Source organism: Pseudopipra pipra, chromosome 11, assembly GCF_036250125.1.
Source record: "Pseudopipra pipra isolate bDixPip1 chromosome 11, bDixPip1.hap1, whole genome shotgun sequence".
NCBI classification, from domain to species: domain Eukaryota; kingdom Metazoa; phylum Chordata; class Aves; order Passeriformes; family Pipridae; genus Pseudopipra; species Pseudopipra pipra.
The window spans coordinates 1,584,344-1,604,669 of record NC_087559.1 but is presented as its reverse complement, the minus strand read 5'-3'; the positions used below and the strand labels follow the sequence as shown (position 1 = coordinate 1,604,669).

Below are 20,326 nucleotides of genomic sequence, written 5' to 3'. Positions count from 1 at the left end.
TGCTACCCCCTCCCCTCTCTGCCAGCTTCTCTCTTTGGAAGAGCAGGGTTACCTCAGCCTGTGCCAAACCCCAAATTTTATACAGTGGAAAAATGAAGAGGCAGAACGTTACATTTTCCTGAACCAAAAAAAAAAAAAACCCCAGAGGTGGTGCTTGAACTTGTGCAAGAACAGGCTGGGCAGACAGCATGAATCAGAGGGCCTGGTGACACCGTGGAGGAGGAAAGCCCTGGTGGCAGGCAGCCAGGCTGAGGCACAGCTCCTCCTGCGTGCATTCCCGCAGCATCCTGGCGTGCATTCCCCTGCATTCCCACAGCATCCTGCCCGCCCGGCCGACAAACCCCTTCAGGCACTAATGACTAACGGTGGGAAGCTGGTGACCAGCATCCTCCAGCCGGTGGCTCCTTTGGGGTGACTATTAAATGTGCTGCTACCTGAAAGGGAATGGCCCTTAAATTCAGAGTTGGGTTTTGGCTTGTGATTCAAGCGTGTCACCCACGAACAGGAACTGTGTGTGACAAATAACTCATGTTAACAGACCGGAAACATAAGGTTGCCACCTCCAGAAAGCAAAAGCACCTGGTTTCAGTTCTAAATGCCCTGGAGGGCACAGCATGGCCGCAGGAGCAGGTCCAGCCCCTTCACTGCTCCCCACTGTCACCTTCTCCAGGGGCAGGTTAAATTCGGCTGCCTCTCCCCTCAAGCTGATGACGCTGTGCACAGCTGCTGACCTGGCTCCTCACCTTTGGACACCGTGTTTACGGTAAATATGGGATGAGTGACGTCTATAAGTTACTGTACTTGCGTTACACTCAGTCCTTACTTACACCTTCCTGGGGATGAACTTAATTTTTAACTCAAAATCAAGGCTGAGTCGATACAAGCCACTAACCCATCCGTCCTGCCTAAATGAATATATTGCAGTCTTTTGCCATACACACAGGTAAGCGTGTGTCAGCCGCCTGGGAGGGGTTTGGGGAGGAAAGGGCCTTCTCTGCTGTGGCCATTGCAATGGCAGCCTGGCTCAGCGGGGCCGTGCCGGGCTGTCCCCACGCAGCAGCAGCGCTGACCGTAAAGGTTAAGCTGCCACAGACTATTGTACCCAGAGGCACTGCTTGGCTGGGCTTTGCAGTCTAATTGCCACTGACCCCGTGACAATGAGGTAATGTCTCTGCCTCCCGGGTCAGATAAATACTGCTCATTTTATAACCACCAGACATGTTACTGAAAAACAGATAGGAAACGACCCAAAGTCCCATGATCGGTAGAATATAAACCCTACTACAGCTGGCGCTCCTGCCCTTCACTTCAATGCTCAGGGGTTTTTCTCCTGACACCCACTCAGAGTCAGTCATTGCCCAAACCTGGCCAGGGATGCTTCTCCTCAGGTGGCCTCGCCGAAACTAAGAGGGGAAGGTGGGAAAATGCCCGAGTGGAAGGATGTGATTGGCAAGAAACAACCCAGATAAAGATTGTCTTCAATCAGATTTCTAAACCCCAGCCACCAGAACAACCAGGACGGGAATTCAAGTGAAGAGCTGTGCCAGGGACCAACAGCCAGAATGTTCATGCCAGTTCAAGGGAGCTGGCCAAGGCTCCCTGAGCACCCCAAGTTCAAGGGAGCTGGCCAAGGCTCCCTGAGCACCCCAAGTTCAAGGGAGCTGGCCAAGGCTCCCTGAGCACCCCAAGTTCAACGCTGGCCGGTGTGGCCATGGTTCAGCCCAAAGTCCTCCTTCCCACCTCTCTCCCTCTGCCCTGTTACAGCTCCGTAACCACTGGCCTTTGAAGATAAGTGTGGAGTGACGCCTGAGTGACGAGGAGGACTTTGTCCCCCTCCTGAGAGACAGAGCCACACAGGGCAGTGATAACCCTCACTCCCAATCCATCCCTGCACCAAAGCCCTTGGCTGAGCCAGCCCCAGCCTCCCCACCTTGGAAAGTGGCCACGCCGCTCCCAGAGACGGGCAGGGGGAATGGCATGGAAAGCTAAGTGTTGTTTTCCTGGAGTAGCAAAGCAGATTTTCTCCCCGGAGCCACAAACACCATCCTGTGTCCTCAGTACTGGGAAAAAACAGGGAGAAGATAAACCTTGCAGTCTATGTCTGTCTTAATCTTAAACCAGAACCTCTGCAGGATGAACCCCAAAATATTTAGAGAAAGGAACCCAGAATGGCTTAGATAATCATATCCTTTTCATTGAAACATTCTTATTTTATATAAGACATCCCCAGAGCTGATAGCTGGTTTCACTACTATTCAGATTTTCTCATCTACTCTGCTGTACTTTTGATTTTAAGAAGTTGGAGACTTTTTTGGTAAGCTCTTCTAAGATGCTGAGATGAAAAATATTTTTACTATTTCTTTTCTGATATTTACAATAATTTTGGCTTTTTAAGTGTTTAAATTGTTTAAGCATTTCTTATCTTGATATGCTATATATCAAGATGTCCCCTATATATATATTGAGATCCCCTAACTGTACCCTGGGACTGTTGTGAAGGAGTGATTCAAATTCCAAACTCAAAAGCTCAGGATGATTTTTTTTCTCTCCCTCACATTAGTTTTTGGGTCCCATTTTAAATTACCTTTTTTTCCCCCCACACTGGCCATGACTCAGCAGTGTTGATTCGCATCTGGCTCACACTTTGCACAGAAGCTGCAGAGAAGTGATTTAAATACGAAATGGCCAATTATTTCATAGACCTTTTTTGTCCTTCTCCATTCCTGTACTACCAATTTCTTTTCCACATGTTTTGATGGGAAGGGAGATTCCTGGCATAGGATGTTAAGAGACTTTTACCAGGTTTCTCCATATTACTATCACCTCTGCACCAGCACTGCTGGGATTTGGGTTTCCCTTCTCCTGTACTACGGAAAAAGCTTCAAGTTCATTACGAAGACGCAGCACTGATCCACTTTCTGGGCAATTAGTAGATTCTAATAGGTTGTTTTCTCTAGCTGCCAGCAGCTCTAGAGCAGGAGTTTCGGATCCTTTGTACATCCCCAGCCTGGTTTGTTCTGGCCGTGTAGGATTGCTCACTATTAGTCACGTTGTTGGCTGGAAGGCGCCGGGTACCGCAGAGCGAAGGTCAGGGTGAGGGTGAGCACAGTGCTGCCAGTTCTGCCTCGCTGCCTTCTGTGTCCTCTGCTGCAGGAGCAGCCAGCTTTGCTCCCAGAGAACACATGTATTATAAAAAGCGGCCATCAAGTAGAAAAGCTGGTACAATTACCAAAACACATTTGGCAAAGTCGCTGGTACTTGCAGTGACCATTTGCTGATAACACTCCAACATTTTCTCTTGAAGTAAGAAGCCCCACGTTGCACTAAACTTCCTTTATCATGTGTTATATTTCTATAAGTATATTAATATATAACAGTTATATATACTATGTAATTTTCATTATATAATTGAATATAATATATTTTAAAATACATATAAATATCTTCCCAAACCTCTGCTTGCCTCCATGGAAGTTTTAATTGCTGCCAGGGAGAAAAACTGATATAAACTCATTTCCACCCGCTCTATTTTCTTACAGAATCAGTTATTAATAGCTATGGATGTATTTATGGATATAATTATGGATGTAATCCCCCTGTGTAGCACATCCAGGCACTGGCCAGCCCCCTGGAGGTTTGACTGCACAGAGGGGACACCGGGATGCAGGAGCAGCTCCCAGCACAGACGCCTTCATGCATCCAGCCAGGACACCTGCCCAGGTATGCCCACGTTTAACCCACTGATGGTTCTGGTGCAAGGAAGGGCAGCAGCAGTTCCTTCAACCCCCTCGATATCCCAGAGTCATGTGAAAACACGGCAGAAAATCTTTTCCCTCTTGGCTTGGCACAACCTCTCTGTTTGATTTAAAAAATGACTGTGCTGGGGATTTTTCTCTTGGTTCTTGTTAACCATCATTGCTTTTCCCTCATTACTGGAACAAACACGAAGAAATTTGAACTACATTTCATACTGTTTTTAAGAGAGACCGTGTCAGACACTATTGCTATGCACTGACAGGGCTCAAGGAGGTTTACATAAGGCATCACTTATATATTAAGAATATTTTATTTAAGAGATGGAACAACTTGCAGGCTTATATTGGGGAAATACAACACCTGCAGCAGATTAGGAGGCACTGAATTAAAAACCATGAAAGGTTTCTTTCTTCAAGGAAGCAAGACATCGATTGTGCTAAATTACCAATTCCTGCTGAACCACGATAATGCATCAACTGTGGCAGAAGCTGCCTCTAAGACCAGCCTGGAATGCCACTAATGGCACTGACACATCAGACGTGATGTTACAGCCATAAATCTCCCACTGGCTTCCAGATATATAAGTCCCACCACAAAAAGTCTGGAAAATCACATCATCTTTGCAAGCCCGAGTCAAGTAGATCAGTCAGATCTCAAGTAACTGCAGTTCTGCACTGATAAATAATAAACTGCAAGGTAACAGCCTGAGAAACAGAGCTTTTCATGAATAAGCTATTTTTTTTTAAAAGCAGATTATCTATAAAATGTTAAAAAGCAGTATTAGTTTCTGCAAACTGAAGTTCTAGCTGAACTTTTTTATTATTATTGTGAAAAGTAAAAATCTAATGCAATTACAGGGATAACACTTGAATATTATGCAAGCGCACGCTTAGGCCTTTTGGAGAGAACAAGGTCTCACATGTTCTTCTATTTTAAATGCCTGCTGCACCTCCCGAAGTCTCTGGGGAATGTGCTTAGCAAAAGGTGAGCTCAACATTTCCAAAATAACACACTCGGCACGACTGTACTGGAAGCTCAGCGCCGTGCCAGGCTCAGCGCAGCGGGCACGTTCGCGGCCGTGCGGGGAGCCCGGGCTCCGGACGGGGACGCGGGGGGACATTTCTCCTCTGCCCGCTGCCCATGAGACAGTCCTGGGGTTCGACTTATAAAACCTGGCAGTGCTGTGTTTATATTTTATCCTGAACCGGGTGAGAACAGCCCGGCTCGCAGCGGGCCCGAGGGACGGGCGGCGATGAGAAGCAGCTGGTCCCTGCCCGGCTGCCGGGGGGCTGCACCCCCTTCCCCACCCCGTCGAACGGGGGTCAGCCCAAAGCCCTTTGGGACCCCGGGGCAGACCCAGCTCGTTGTTTGGGGGGGTTCTCCTCTTTTTGCCCCCGGGCTGGGAGAGGCGGCGGGGCTGGAAACCCCCGCGGGGCGGCTGCCAGGCGGCGGCGGGGGCGGCAGGAAGGCGGGCGGACACGGGCCGTACCCGCGGGGGACGGACGGACGGAGGGAGGGAGCGCTGGCCGCCCGCCCGCCAGCGACACGCCTTGGCCGCCTGCCCGGCCCCGTGCGGGGACAGGGATCGGGACGGGCGGGGAGGCGGCGCTTCCCCCGCTCCCCCCGCGGGCCGGCCCCGTCACGTTCCGCTCCGCATGGCCCGGCACGCTCGGGGCTCCGGCCCGCCCTCAGCGCCGGCACCGCCGCCCGCGGGGCCGCCTCAGGGGCGGCTGGGGCTGGCACACACCGTGCGATCCCTCACGGACCCGCGGGAGAGAACACCATCCCTCACACACCGTGCGATCCCTGCCGGACCCGCGGGAGGGAAAACCATCCCTCACACACTGTGCGATCCCTCACGGACCCGCGGGAGGGGATCCCTCCCCTCACACACTGTGCGATCCCTCACGGACCCGCGGGAGGGGATCCCTCCCCTCACACACCGTGCGATCCCTCACGGACCCTTCAGCTCCCTCATCTCACCACCCTCCCCCTCAGCTTTCCACAGAAATTGTGTGAATTCCTCACCTGAGGGACACATGGTGGATGTTTGGCCCGGGCAGCATTCCTGCTGATGTAAGAGCGTCCTGCTCTGGAAATTCCGAGAAATGGCGTAAAATGGATGTAAAATTTCCTTCTTTGCACCCACACAACCTCACAGGGAAGAATTTCTTCCTAATAGCTAATCTAAATTTCCCCTCCCTCAATTTTTACCCATTACTCCTTGCCCTGTCACTACAGTTCCTGATGAAGAGTCTCTCTCCAGCTTCCTTGTAAGCCCCCTTCAGATATTGGGGGGTTCCAATATTGGAGATCTCCACATAACCTTCAAATTACCTCCAGGTGTGATTGGTGACCCTCCTTCACCCACCTGTGGTACCTCGCTGTCCTGCTGTCTCCACCATTTGTTTTTTTCCACACACAAATGGCTCCTTGGTCATTATTGTCCCCACCTGTACCACAGCTGGCGCTGTGAAGCCCCAGATGATTAATGTACAGACACGAAACACTCCTCAAAGGCCAATTCTGTGGCTGCCAAATCCAGGACTGAAAAGAGATGCCTGTGCAAAATTAATTTGGCTTATCTCTGGGCATGGATTAGAAATCTTATTAGATATTCATCTCCCGCTTTTTGCACAGAGCCCTGTCTCGCCGACGAGCAGAGTGGATGGTGCTCCTTAATGAATAAGGATCAGTGTTCTGCTTTACCTTTGCTATTTAGTGTGGCCTGAGGCTGTAAAAGCCCCACGTGCCCCCAGCCCAGCTCTGGGGCACATTTTGCCACGCTCATGGCCTTCTGCACTGTGCCAGGAGGTTTCATGGACACTTGCAGATGGTGGAGGAGCAGTGAGAGTTGGAAGTCTTAGGACCTGGTCCAAGCTCTAAAAGGGAACTGCCAGACACTGGTCTTGGGGACATCAGGACTCTGTCCTTCAGACTGTTCCTCTGCCTTTGCCTCTCATGGCTGCTTGTTCTTACATCCTTGCCTGGCTCCCAGTCTCCCTTCTAGCCCTACCATTCTCTACCAGTTTCTGAAAAAAATGAGTTTATGGTAAAACGAATGGCAGTTTCTCAAATGTAAGTGGAGATTTTTGTCCTCCTGCTGCTCAGCTGGGGAAGCTTCCACCCCCAAGGGTCCCCGGGAACACAAGGAGTTTAAATGTCCCATCTTCAGTCCAAGTGCCTGGACTGAGCCCAGCCCATCTGCAGTTGCAGAGTAGAGCCTGCTGGCCCTCACATGGATGAAATCCTTGGAGAATTTAGCTGGGAGCATCTAGCAAACCTCTGCTGAGAAGTGAGCAAGCTGCAGCTTCTCAGAAGCTTAGCAGTTATCAGCTCATCAGGCAGATTGCGTTGTTAAAATGGTAGAGCTCACCCATCCCTCCACTGCCAGGCTTTGGGTGCAAGGCATGTTGGCATCCGACTTTTCCACAAAAAACAACTGTAGAATTGTTTTAGCATGGATAAAATATCCCTGCCCGCCTGTTTCTTTGATTGAGAGAACCAGTGAAGCTTTTCAAAGTTATAATCAACTTAAAACAGGGAGTTTATGGTGGGAAGTGCTGGACAACCTTTGTGATCAGTGTACCAGTCCTGTCTGGAACATTCGTGGAAGCAATAAGAACAGGGTGGCATGCTAAAGATGCTGGGATATTAAGATAAATGTCTGGAAGGAAAGTTCAATCATGGCGTTTTTGTGACCTAAGAAATCTTAATGACAGGCACCATCCAGCAGTGACAGGGGTTGTGTGCCAGCGGGGAGCGAGGCCAGAGTCCAACAGAGAACACGTCTGCCAGGGAGCCAACGCTGCCGTGACCTCTGCCCGTGTCCGTGAGCTCACCAAGCACCTCTGTGCTGGACCAGGCACATTTCACAGAGCAGACCAAGCTGTGGAGCCGAATTTTGGTGGAACAGGTAGTGAGCCATCCAGCTGTCCCAGCTGGGAAAGAAGCACAGTGACAGTCTTTGGGCATGGGTGTGTTCACACCAGGGAGGGAGGGAAAGACCCATGGAGGCAGAGTGATAGTGAAGTGCTTGACTTTGTGACATTTACAATCCTTGTGGCTTTGCGGGACCCAGACTCTTGTGAGTGGAACTCTCCTGGGTTTGCAAGAAATGGGGTTTCCTTAGTCTCATGGTTCACTCACCTCCTTGTCAGCAAACACAAGGCATTTGTTTCAAGCTGAGGGCTCGTATTCCACTGAAAACTGTCTTTGAGTAACCCCACTGAAACGAAAAGCGGGTTAAATTAATCTTGGGTCTAACTAAATTACAACAGCGAATTATGTGGAATTGAATCTGCCATGCAGAATTTTAGGGAAGAGTTAACTTAAATTTCTGATCCTAAATGTTGCTAGAGGCATATGAGTCAGGGAGGACATGGAGAGAGGCCGTGCTGGGATGTGCCGTGGCGGGGTGTGGAGGCTGCACAGAGCAGTGGTCCTGCCACATCGGGCTGGGCTCAGCACCGAGCAGTACCTGCACCGATGGCACCATTTCCTGGTGAGCACAGTGTGGTTGCCTAAGGTCTCACAAAGCCATGGTAATAGCAGGCACATTCAATGTCTCCCTGGGAGATGAGGTGCCCACAGAGCCCTGTGGAGCATCACAGAAGGGATGGGTGCCTTCGGAAAGCTGCCTGCCGTGGCACATCCTCCGTGGAAGCAGTTGGTGTGTCAGGGAAGCTGTTCTTACTGAGATATTCCCCACATTAAGTCTTGGGTTGAGTATTCCCAGCACTCTGCTAAAAGTCCTACTTGTTGTGGCTGTAAATCTGCGTTTCTGTCAAGGATTTATGTGCTGGGGTTGGCTGTGTGTTGTGACTCCCCCCACCCGGGCAGGAACCTGAGATGCTGCTTCAGGTCAGCCTCGGGCTCACCTGAAGGTCCATCGAGCAGGTCTGCAGATACATTATAGTCAGAGCATGATGGAGGAGATAAATCTTTATACAACCAGATATATACCAAGATACAGCCATCTCTCCTCTGTGCCCAGAGATGATGAATGTTCTTGTTTGGGTAAAGTTGTGCCCTTCAAAAGTCTGTCTTGTGGTGAGTATCACAGATTTGATTAAAAATCTCATGCTCTTTCTGATGAGCGTGGCTCACATAACAAAATAAATCTGACAGACAATTGGCTTGCTAATAAGTGCAATTAAGCAGTATGGGGGCTTGGTTTTATCACAGTTTATTGGTAAAACCACAGAATATTTTATGAAGCTGGTTTCACGGAAATGAAATGATTGATAGTTTTGTCGAGGAATGCCATGGAAATCCTTTTGTTTCCTGGCTCAGAAGACATGCTGGTTTTCAGTGTGAAGGAATTAATTTGGCTCCTCTTTGTTGTGCACAATCGCTTAATGAACCCCTCGCCCAGGGACCTCTGTGGGGTGGTCCCACTTGAAGAACCTCACCAGTGGGTCAAATAAAGTTTACATAATACATCTGTTTGTTAATAATGCAGTGAGAAATCAGTCAGGATCCAAGAAAAATTATCCATCTTGCTTGCCCTGTGGAGTCTGGAAATGCTGTAGCCCCATGCTGGCATTGTCTGGAGTGCTGAGAGGGAGTTGTAGGAGGTGTTGTGATTCCACAAAGATGTTTTCTTTTATTTCTGCATGGCTGATGATCTCCTCATCAGGAATAGAGATTGAGACCTAATAGGGACCTGAGCCCTGCCCAGCCATCTTCAGAGCACTTTGTGTTGATGAACTTCCACAGAGTGCTATTTTTAGGGCACGTTTTCTATTAAAAGAAAATACTTTTAATATACAGTAACTGTATATTAATTACTGTATATTAATATACAGTAACTGTATATTAATTTTGAGATAATTTTGAAGAGACAGGGAATCCATAAGATATTGTACCGTCTTCTCTCCACAGAAGCTGAGAAATGGGATTAATTGGTGAAATAATGCATAGACCACCCCTCTAAAAAAAATGTTCTATGAAGTCACCCATGAATGAACCCAGACAAGGATGACAAGCAAGAAATAAGGATGGTTTGCAGGTCATGGATTCATCGGAGGGCACAGCACAGAGACAGCTGTTAGCTCAAAACTGCTGCTGGAAGGATCAGATAGTAGTGAAAAAGGGAAAGGAGAGGGAGACAACCGTCCCATGAGAGCAAGCTCACACAGCAAGAGAGAGGAGCAGACAGTTGGTTAGGTTGTTTTTCAGGAAAAGAAAACTTTATCTAGCCAGAATCATAAAAGGTTGTAAAATCAAAGAGCCAAAGACTGGAAGGGCTTTGGTAAATATTGATAAATCAAGACCTGCATGCTTTTAAAGACTAAATTAAAGGCTGTTGGTAAGGCCTGAAGGAAGCCAGCAGGAGCCTTTGTGGTGATTTGAAAGGCTGGAGGTCAAGACTTCAGCACGGGTTTGGCAAAGGGCTCCCAGCAGAGGGGTGGCAGTGCTGGGAGCTGGGAGCCAGTGTTCCTGCCTGTCCCTGGCTGCTCCTACAGGGCTGTGTACCTGGTGCTGAAGACACCTGGGAGACACTCGGGAGTGAACCTTCCTGCAAGGGACAACGTGGGAGCAAGAACAGGCAGGAGAGGAGTCGGCTGTGATGGGGATGCAGGCGGAGGGGCCCGTTCCAAAGGTGGCAAAAGCATCTCCCACCTCTCTAAGTGAAGGGCTGTCAGTTCCATTTTTGGGCTCTGTCCTCTCTTGATGATTTCACGTTTGCACGGTGGCTGTTCCTGCTTGTCTTCACCTCAGCATTTATTTAGCAGCAGGGTACGATTATCTCGGGGCAGCGCTCTGTGCCTTTGACATCCCTTAATTAAACTATGACATTTGCTAACTATGGAAAAGGAAAATACCGAAGGAAAAAACCCTCACTGCATTCTCATTAGACCACATTCGTGAGACTTTGGGTGCCACGCAGGAGAACAGTACAAAGGATGTTTTAATGAGCTTCAGTAAAGGTGCCCTTGCTTTTGGTTTGTCTCTAATTGTACGAGCTTTGATCTTGATTTCTTCAAGAGATATTTTACTGTGCACTGAGATAGCACTGACAGACCTGAACAGTTTTGCTTTGTCCAGTTTCTAAGAGACGAAAAACTTTCCACTGGAAAATGGTTCCAGGGAAAGTTTCAGCGAGCAGCATCTTCAGGATCTGGCCTGATAATTTTGTACAAACAGGTCCTGCAGAAGGAAATGTGCGCAAGTGATACCTAGCATGGGCACTGGGACAGATGAAGTCAAATGCTGACTCCACAGATGTGTTCTGTGCTTGGCTACCCTATGCAGGGGGAGGAAGGCTTTAGCAGTGCAGGAGAGCAGCTGAGGAATATTGCAGTGCCATGTAGCTGCACAACCCAGCTCGTGGCTTGGGACTTCTTGGCCAGTTCACTCGCCCTAGATTATGGCTCCAGTAAGACTGGAAGCCTTGTGGGAGGGAATTTCTGCGTTTATCACTCAGGGTGCCTCGACTCAGAGTGAGCACCGGGCCTGCCTGAGAAGACTGTTGAAATCTATTTTCTAATATGAATCATTTAGTGTTTTTCTTATTAGTAAAGCAAGAAACAAGACACAAACCTGAGGTAATTTTAAAGCTGTTTTTAAATTAATCTTGGCATTTTGCGGCTTGACAAATCCAAAGCCTCTGAAATCATTGCACGGCTGTAGCAAATGAAGTTTTATTCAGGAGAGATCAAGTCTAGAGGTTTTTGTGTTTCCAACCGTGGCTTTACAGCTAAGGGGCTACCAGGAATTAAGCTTTGTAGAACTAGTCTGAGCTCACCAAGGGGAGAGCCTTCACTTCAGAGGGAGCTCAGGCTGCCTTAAATTAATACTTCATTCACCAGAGCCTCTGATTTGAGTTTAGGGGTAGCTGGCATTAAGGCAATCCTGGAGAATATCTATAGTGTAAGAAAAGCTGCACTTAGGCTGTGAACCTTCCTCTTCCCAGCAAGAGCACAGGATAAAACCTGCTGAGACATCCTTGGTACCCTGCCACGAGCTCCCTTCTCCGGTGCCTTTTCATCTTCCCTTCCATGAATATTAACAGCAGTTCTTTCACTCTGAAAAACTGCAATGCTAAAATCCAGCCAGATATGCCTCCTCGAGTCGCAGCAGCACTCACTCAGCCTCGCCAGGCTCCTTTTTGTGGTGGGGCTGCTCAGTCAGACCCAGACAGCCCTTGTTTTGCAACGGAGACATGGACATATAGGACACTTGAGCAATCAAACACGGCGGTGACTTCTTGCCACTATTGAACTGGGTTGGATTTAATCAACAGCAGCCCCATTTGCAGCGCTGCGCCCGCCAGCGCCGGCGGTTTGGAGGTCACCGGTGGGAGGGAATGCCAGCCTGGGCTCCGGGGCTTCCCTGCAGAGAGGCTCACAAAAGGCAGGGGAAAAAAAACTCATCCTGAAGCTTCACATATTGCGCCGGATAAAGTTCCAGCATAGTGAAAGTTCGCTGCAGTGTCTGCGTGCGTCTGCAGCTCTTCATCATGACTCAGTGGAAACCCTCCTTTTTATTGGTGTGAGTGAGCACTATTAAGGGGCAGGTCTGCAGCTGAGGGAACATCCTGCTCACAGGTACAGCACTAACCTTTAGAGGTGCTGTGAAAGCACTTTTGGTCCCTTGTCTCCTGGATGTTTATTTGCTCCTTTTTTTTTTTTTTTTGCTTTAGCTATCTGCAGATTCCTCTGACGAAATCACTCGGGGAATAAATCACTGCCCCGTGAAAAGCACCTAATCAAACAGATAAGTCTTGCGTTTCACCCTTGTCTCTCTCACTCCCACACATGACTTTGCATGTGAATCTTTAAGACCTGTATGCCCTATATTTTTTCACTCTAATGCTGCAATTAATCACATTACATAACCAGCCTACTGCTGTTTCTAATTAAATTTTTCGGGGGGGGGGGGGGGGGGGGAAGGGAAGAAAGAACCCTGCATTTAAATACCGTGAAGGGTCTGTCTTGAAACGACAATGGCAGGAAGCGGCGAGGGAAGGCTCCCTCCATCCTCCTCCTCGCACCCCCGTGCGCCGGGAGCTGCGGCGCAGGCCCGGCTTATGCAACATCCCACGCCGGCGTCTGACTCACGCGCACTTACCTCACCCAGGACAGGCTAAAAATAGGGATTCATTCTTAACTCTGCGCAGCCGGGCTCTGCCTCGCTTCCAAGAAGACCCTTGACGGGACTAAAATAGAGCGAGTTGTGCGCTGCGTTTCCTGCCGGAGGTGCCGGCGCTGCTCCCGTGCGCTCGCTGTTCAGCTGGGGCTCGGGGCCGGCGGGGGCCCGGGGACACAGCGGACACGGGCCTCTGGCCACGATTCCACACGGGGAGCCACCAGGAGGGACTGGGCAGCGGGCTGGCCGCATGGCGGGAAGCACCGCTGTAGCAGCTGCGTTACAGCACTTCCCGCAGCTTTGGGAAGGGATGCCGGGCTGGAAGGATGTGAAATCAGCCCTGGGCTGGGTGGGAGGAGGTTGCCGGTCCTCGAGTAGGCATATGGCAGGGACTCTTGGAACAAGCGTCCCTCAGACCCCCCCTGCAGCTGCAGCTGAGACTGGAGTGCTGCCCCATGTGTCCCCATGCCCCCTCCTCGCTCCAGGGTGCAGAGCAGCCCTCTCCACCATTACCCTTCCATCCAGCACAGGATAAGGCTGACACAGCTCATTGCCCCCAGTATTGGCAGCGATGGCACATCCTTGGCACATGGATCTTCCCACCTTTGCTGTAGGAGCACCATCCTGGCTTTGTAAGGCTCATGGCACGTCCAGAGCCCCTACACTTGATGGGTGAGGACCCAAAAGCTCTGCTTTCAGCTTAAAACAAAGCCGTTTTCCAGCTGTCCTGGTGGCTGCAGAAGGATCAAAGTGCAGGCGAGCGTCTCAAAAGTCAGACCAAGTAAATGTCCAGATTAATTAGAAAAATTAAAAAAACCATAGCAACTGATACATCATTCCAGCGAATTTTCTGGCCGGCCTGCAGAACAAGTTCTGGACCTTTGGGTGGGTTTAATTGGCACCAGGCTGCTTCCCCTCTGCTTTCTCAGCACATGAAGACTGAGACGTATTTAGAGGGTCTGGAGATGGTTTTCCCTGTAAATTCTACCTTAAAGAATTTGAGAGTGAAAAAGTGATATGTAGACCATACTCAGTGTGCTTCCATCTGCCTTTTTGAAAACATCTGTTTCTAGGTTGACATATTTTACCTGGCATTTCAGTTTCAGCTGGTCTTTAATATGGCAGTGGGGATGAACAATGTGAACTGGAGGCTCTTGTAGCAGCACTACCCCAGCTGGACACTTTCTTTGTAGATTTACTGTAACAATTGAGTTTCTTAAACACAAATCCTGTGCTTGAGGAGATCCATGACCATTCCCTGATTCCAGAGCTAACCTTAATGTGTATTTGTAAGGAATTGTAACCAGATTATAATGAAGATATTTACTTCCAAAAAGCCACGCAAAGACTTGTCTTCTTTAGCTTTCTGTCCTTCCTGAGGGCACAGGCACAAGCTGGGCAAGGAACCAGTGTCCCTGTTATTTTGCCTCAGGCATCTGGTCCTGCTGCAGCCATAAGCTCAGCCTCATCCTCTGGCAATCAGCATCTTTCACTTCATTTTTTTTGTATGGTAAGAGCAGCAGAGCTGCCCTTCCTGGCCTGAAGAGATGTGGGATGATGTGTGTATGGTCAGACGAGACACAGTCACCCGGAGCAGAGGGGTGGCTTTGGGAATGGCTCAGTGCCAGGGGGTGATGGCAGCATCACCTCCTTGTAAGGTGAATCCAAGCTTCTGCTTCACAAACCAAGAGTTCAGTGGGATTTTGGGAACGGAGGTGGCAGAAGGCTTTGATGCCATGTGGATGTCTGAGGTGTTTCCCTGATTGCTGCTAAATTGAAATCTCCTGTTTGATGTGATTGAGAAAGAATGCAAATTGGCCTTGCAGGAAAGCCCGGGGAAGAGGAAGGAGACAGTGGGTAACTGTGAGAAAGAGAAGATGATAAGGAAAGGGAGGAAGGAGTAAGAGAGAGAGAACTATTTAAGGAAGCAGGCACCTTGAGGGGAAAAGGAAAAAAAAAGTAGGACCAGGATAAAGGACAGCAACAAGAAGCAAAAGGTTGAAACATGCAGAGAGCAAAGCTCCTTCCCACAGGACAGAGGGAAGGAGGAAAATTAAAAGAGAACAGCTGATTTATGACACAGATAAGGAAAACCAGTCTGTGTTTTAACAGCATGGCACAGCACATGTCCTTCATCAGTGGAGCAGAGCAGGAAAGGGTGTAGCTCAGGGATGCTGCTTGGGAAGTGCAGGAACCTAATTACTACCTCCTGTTATTTGGGACAAGTGTTTTAAATTTGCATTCTGCCCTGAGAGGCATTACTCCCTCTAATAATTTCAAGTCTTGGTTTGGAGCTGGGAGAAGGAGATTTCGGAATAGCATCAAAGTATCAAAGTAAGTCGTGGGCCTTGGAGGTGGGAGCAGAAATGGTACGAGTGTGGTAGGAACCAGGTGCTTGGGTTTGGCTTTTCTTTAATGCTGGCTGGTGGCCAGAGGAGAAACCTCTTCTTGTGCCTGCCTGGCCACCACCTGAACTCAGAGCAGGGAGGGTTGATGGAGACTCTCCTTCATGGCAGATTTTTATACCTGTGGGTCAGATTCTGTCTTCTTCTCTGTTAGTTGTGCTGCTCTGTGTCATGTAAAACAAAACTAAACCAGGCAGAGAGTCCCACAGGAGTTTCTGTTTATATAAAACTAAGAGAAATGTCCTTGATGCTTCCTACAGCATCCAAACAGTTTGTTGTGACAGAAGGGACAGAAAGTGGAGGAGCAGGACTGTCAGCACTAGCAAAGCCTGTGAGGTGGATGTGATTAACTACAGACTAGTTACAAAGGTTGGAGACATGGAACCAGCATCCTTGATGGTTTAGATTAGATGTTTGGAAGAAATTCTTTACTCAGAGGGTGGGGAGGCCCTGGCACAGGTTGCCCAGAGAAGCTGTGCCTGCCCCTGAATCCCTGGAAGTGTCCAAGGTCAGGCTGGATGGGGCTTGGAGCAACCTGGGCTAGTGGAAGGTGTCCCTGCCCATGGCAGGGGCTGAGATTGGATGAGCATTAATATCCCTTCCAACCCAAACTATTTTAGGATTCTCTGATTCTCTGCTGCAGTTTTCACAGCAATGAGACAGAAATGAAGAAAGTGATTGGGTGCTGAGGGCTGCAGCCCATGGAGAAACCAGGGCTGGGAACCTTGTGGCTGTCAGTGGCCTGAGGCCGGGTGCTGGTCACCCAGCTCTGTCTGTAGTCTTGCTGAAATGGGTGATTTTTCTCACAGAATGGCAGTGATATTGTCCTGTTTTCCTTGTGAATGCAGCATGGCCTGACGCTGCACTGGTTGGAGACCAGAGAGTTCCCAGGTGCTTTTGCCAGGTCTTACTGTGATCCATGTGTATCCTGTGCACAGTTCCCACTCCAGGTTTCCTAACTGGGCCATCAAATAAACAAACACAGCATAAATCCAGTGTGGGCAGTAAACTCAGGCTGGAGAGCCCAGAGAAATCACTGCATTGCTGGGAGGTTCTGTGCTGTAATTGCAGGCTAAGGGAGGGAGTTTGAAGTTAATGCAGGAGAGGGGAAAAAGCTGATGCAAAACTGAAAAGGAGGAGGGAGACAAAAGCAGGGAAATTCTTGCATTTCTTTATTGTGCATTGGACTCCTTATTGCAATTCATCCAAATTCCATAGGGCACAACCCAAAGGGCCATGGTTATGTGGGAATGTGCACGTGCTACCCTCAGTGATTGGATTCTCAAGCACTTGCTTTCTGCAGTCAGGCAGCCTCGTGCTGGGGGATGTGGTGGCTGTGGGGCACGGAGCTCCTCACTGGTGGAGGAGACCAGGGCAGCTGTGCCAGGGGTCCCCTGCCCTGCTGGCAGCATGTCCCTCCAGACAACTAAGCCTAGAACCAGAGCTTTTCAGCCCCAGTGCTGGTGCTGGAGCCCTCACAGCGGTGAGGTGGTTCTCCACACACGGGTGGTCTGGGGAGGTCTGTGCGAGCTGTGCAGGCAAACCCCATCAGATAGGGAAGGCAGAGCAGCTGCCAAGCAGTTCAGCTGCTGATGGCACTGGTGTTTGGCCCTCTCCCATCCTGCTCAGGGGGCTGTGCTGGAGGGTTTGTCAGCTGATGGCTTTGTTGCCTGTGGTGTGGTTGAGCAACATGCTCAGGCGTTCAGTCCTGGCTGGGTGAGTTTGCTGATGTTACTGTGAGTAGAGGCCTTGTTGTGAGCACTGTGGGAAAAAATAGGCTGCCACTCCCCAGAAAATAGCAGCCAGTTCCCCCCAAACTCTGCTCCCGACTTGAAGGGAATGAGGATACCTTGGGAACACAACTTGGGCATAAAATTCACCCCTGGTGCCAGGGTGGTCTTGCTCAACCTGCTGCTGTCACACACGGAGCTCCACAGGTCGTTCTGCCACCAACAGAACAGAGCCAGTCACCCTAGGGCAGGTTTTACTCAAACCAAATATTCCCAAGGAGTCTTTCCCATTCATTTCTGTAGAGCCAGGACATTCCAAGAGGGTTGCTGCTATTTCTCTACAAGAACTGCTGGTCAATACTGATATATCTAGGACTGGTGCTTGATTCTGAGAATACTGCTGGGTAGAATTAGAAGCCCCCCAAAAGTGTTGCTGCTAGCAAAGAAATACTGGAATGTATGGCTAGTGGGGGGAAAAAACACCTTTCACTGAGACTTGAGATGTGGCAGCCACAATTGCAAATCTTGGGAAACCCCATCAATCCGTGCTAACTGTCATATTTATGAACATTTTAGGGGAAATTATTTTGGGGTGAGAAGCTGAAAAGTCATTGACTTAATGTAAGCACTGCTCAGCAACAGCTAAACCATCAGTGTGTTATCAGCATTATTCTCATCCTAAATCCAAAGCACAGCCCTGTACCAGTGACTGGGAAGAAAATTAACTCTGCCTCAGCCGAAACCAGGACAGATGATGGTGAAAGCTTCTTCAGGCACTATTTTATGTTCATTTAATATCACATGCAAACAGAGAAACCTGAAGTGGAAGCTCAAAGAAACCCCAGGGAAGTGTTTCTCTGTCTTTTCCTCATCCTCGGAAGGGTGAGGGAGGGGCGTGCTTAGAGACTGTAAATTAACTTGTGGAGTCTCCTGATGAGCTCAAACTTCAGCCCACATTTCCAAGACTTCACATCTTGAAGGGCAACTTCTCCCACTTCCCTGACTTTTGTCCCTCGAACGAGGAGGTTTGTTCTGCATCAAGTCACAGAGATGAGGCTTAGAGTGTTTTACTCCCACTTGCAAATAGGGAGTACGTGGGCATTTCTCTCCTGGCCCTGCCACGGGACTGTCGCTGGGTGGGTTTGGCAGTGCAGGTGCTGGAGCCCTGAGCCTTCCTGCCTGGTTTCACCTGCTCCCCTGGGCTCCCCAGGCACGGGGGAGCAGGGACTGTCTGGCACTGGTTGCTTGCTCAGCCGCTGTGATTCAGCTGTTGATGCTGTAGTTAAACCATCGTTTAATATCTGACTTCACCGCTGTACTTTGATTAAAGAGAAATCTCTCTGGCCCAGCAGCCCGTGTTTAATTGGCACGGAGGCAGTGCCTGTCCCAGCCGTGGTGTGGGCCGATGGCCCGCGTGGCACAGCTGGCCCGAGGCTCCGGCTGCTGCAGGAGCTGGCGTGGCCGGCGGAAGTCATCTGGGAAGGGTGCAGAGCATGAATCAGTCTGGATTTCTCTGATGGTTTTCTAGCCAGAGTCTTCAGGCAAATATGTACTTTTGCATCATAACAGCTGCTGCCCTTTCTGCCAATTTCTAACACTTGCGGTCCCCGGCTTGGCTCTCGTACATCCTTCCACCCAGTGTAAACAGATCCCACCCATGTTATGTTTCTTAGATGAAAGCAAAGGTCTGTGTGTGGAGCGCTGAGCGGGGCTGGGAAGCGTGGGATCCGTGCTGCTGAGTCATGTGGTCAAGCGCAGTTACCGGGAAGCACGTGAGCTCCACACCACACCACCCCTGGGCCCAAACCAAGGCTTAAAGGTTGGACTCGATGATCTTGGAAGTCTTTCCCGACCTAGATGATTCTGTGAACCCCAAACTTGAGGTGTTTAGCTGATGCATTGCAAAAGGGCAACATAATTGTTATTGCAAAGTCATCCTTGTTTAAAATATGGAATCGAGACGGTTTCGTGATTTAATCAAGTAGCACAGCTATGGTTTTTCTTTAAGTTTTCCTAGGAAAAGGCATTCTTTGTCTTCATGCTTTGGGGTCTCAGGGAAGCAGGAGTCTTAGATGTCTTCTGATGTCTTGTGTCTGTGACTTGAGGGAGCACTAAGCAATTATGTCTCTGAGTAATAACTGCTCCAGAGAGAGTGTCTGGAGTGAAAAGTACGTGGCAGTGACAGGCAAGATACTGAGCGGTGGTTGGGAAAGGTCAGGGTGGTGACAGAGCAGATGACAGAGAGCTGCTGCTCCTCTGATCCAGACACCAGGGTGAGGAGCTGCCAGGAGCAGGAACTCTGCAGTGATCCCCACTGCTTCTCCTGTCCTAGGAGGAGTAATGGAGGAGCTCCTTTTCCTTACCACGTTTGTGTGAGCTGCTCCTATTTTGATGATACTCAGTATTTGCACATCTTTTTTTCTCTCCAGTAATGCTTTTTTTCTCTGTATAAGGCCTTTAAGTGGGTTAAGAGGAAAAAAAAGTGAAGATCTCCTGTATTTTGATTTTGGTGCAAGGTGATTTCTGCATCTGCACTTGTAAAACTGGGGGTTTTATTGACCTTCATATCCTGGGCAGGCTTGAAGCCTGATGGAGCCAGCACAGAGGTGCTGACTGGCTTTGGTGGTGTTTGTGGCTGCCTGGAGGGACATGAAGGAATACATTTGAGGAATGGCAGTCAGAGCTTTCCTGTGAATGTCCCTCTCCCTTTATACAAAGGGAATTCCCTGCATTTGGAAAGACTGTTCAGGCTCGGGAACTGCAGCCAAGATCCTGAGACAGGCAGCAAAGGTCCTGGTAGCTGTGATGGTAATGAAGGAGCAATAGGGACACTCTTTCCCTGGCAGCAGTCCTGAAAGCATTGCCAGATCAATTCCCAGAGAAAAAAAAGGCTTTATACCTCAGAACAAATGGCCTTGGGAGGCAGTTAGTGCTGGAAAATTGGCCAAGGAAAAGCTTGCTGCTGAGAGGTTGGTGGTGCCACTGTCTGTTCCCAACCTCAGGAGCAATATGAATCAGGAGCAAACCAAAACTAGGGAGTAAGGGAGAGGTGGGGAAGGAAATATCAGACATGAGAAAACTAATGACAGTTGTGTGTTATGTTTTGCATCATCAAAGGGCTTGTTTTGAGGGCTTTTGCATTTTACTGTGGGTTTTCCTGCCCCTTGACTCTCCTGTCAGATTCACACCCAATGTGTCCCTGTAGTCCATTGCCACGAGGAAGTTCCATTGAAACTGTGGTTCATGCACAAGTACAATCCCTCTACCATAGGTCTGACCCATCCTGACTCCACAGAATCACAAAATGGTTTGGGTTGGAAGGGACTTTAAAGCCCATCC

At 49.3% G+C, this 20,326-nt stretch overlaps 1 long non-coding RNA gene across 1 annotated transcript; it reads left to right on the top strand.

Moving 5' to 3' along the window:
* The first annotated feature begins 5,357 nt into the window (after positions 1–5,357).
* LOC135420118 (uncharacterized) lies at positions 5,358–12,652 on the top strand. Its single transcript, XR_010433367.1, has 3 exons — positions 5,358–7,672; positions 9,643–12,311; positions 12,407–12,652. It is a non-coding gene; the product is annotated as an uncharacterized LOC135420118 (long non-coding RNA).
* The last annotated feature ends 7,674 nt before the right edge of the window (positions 12,653–20,326 follow it).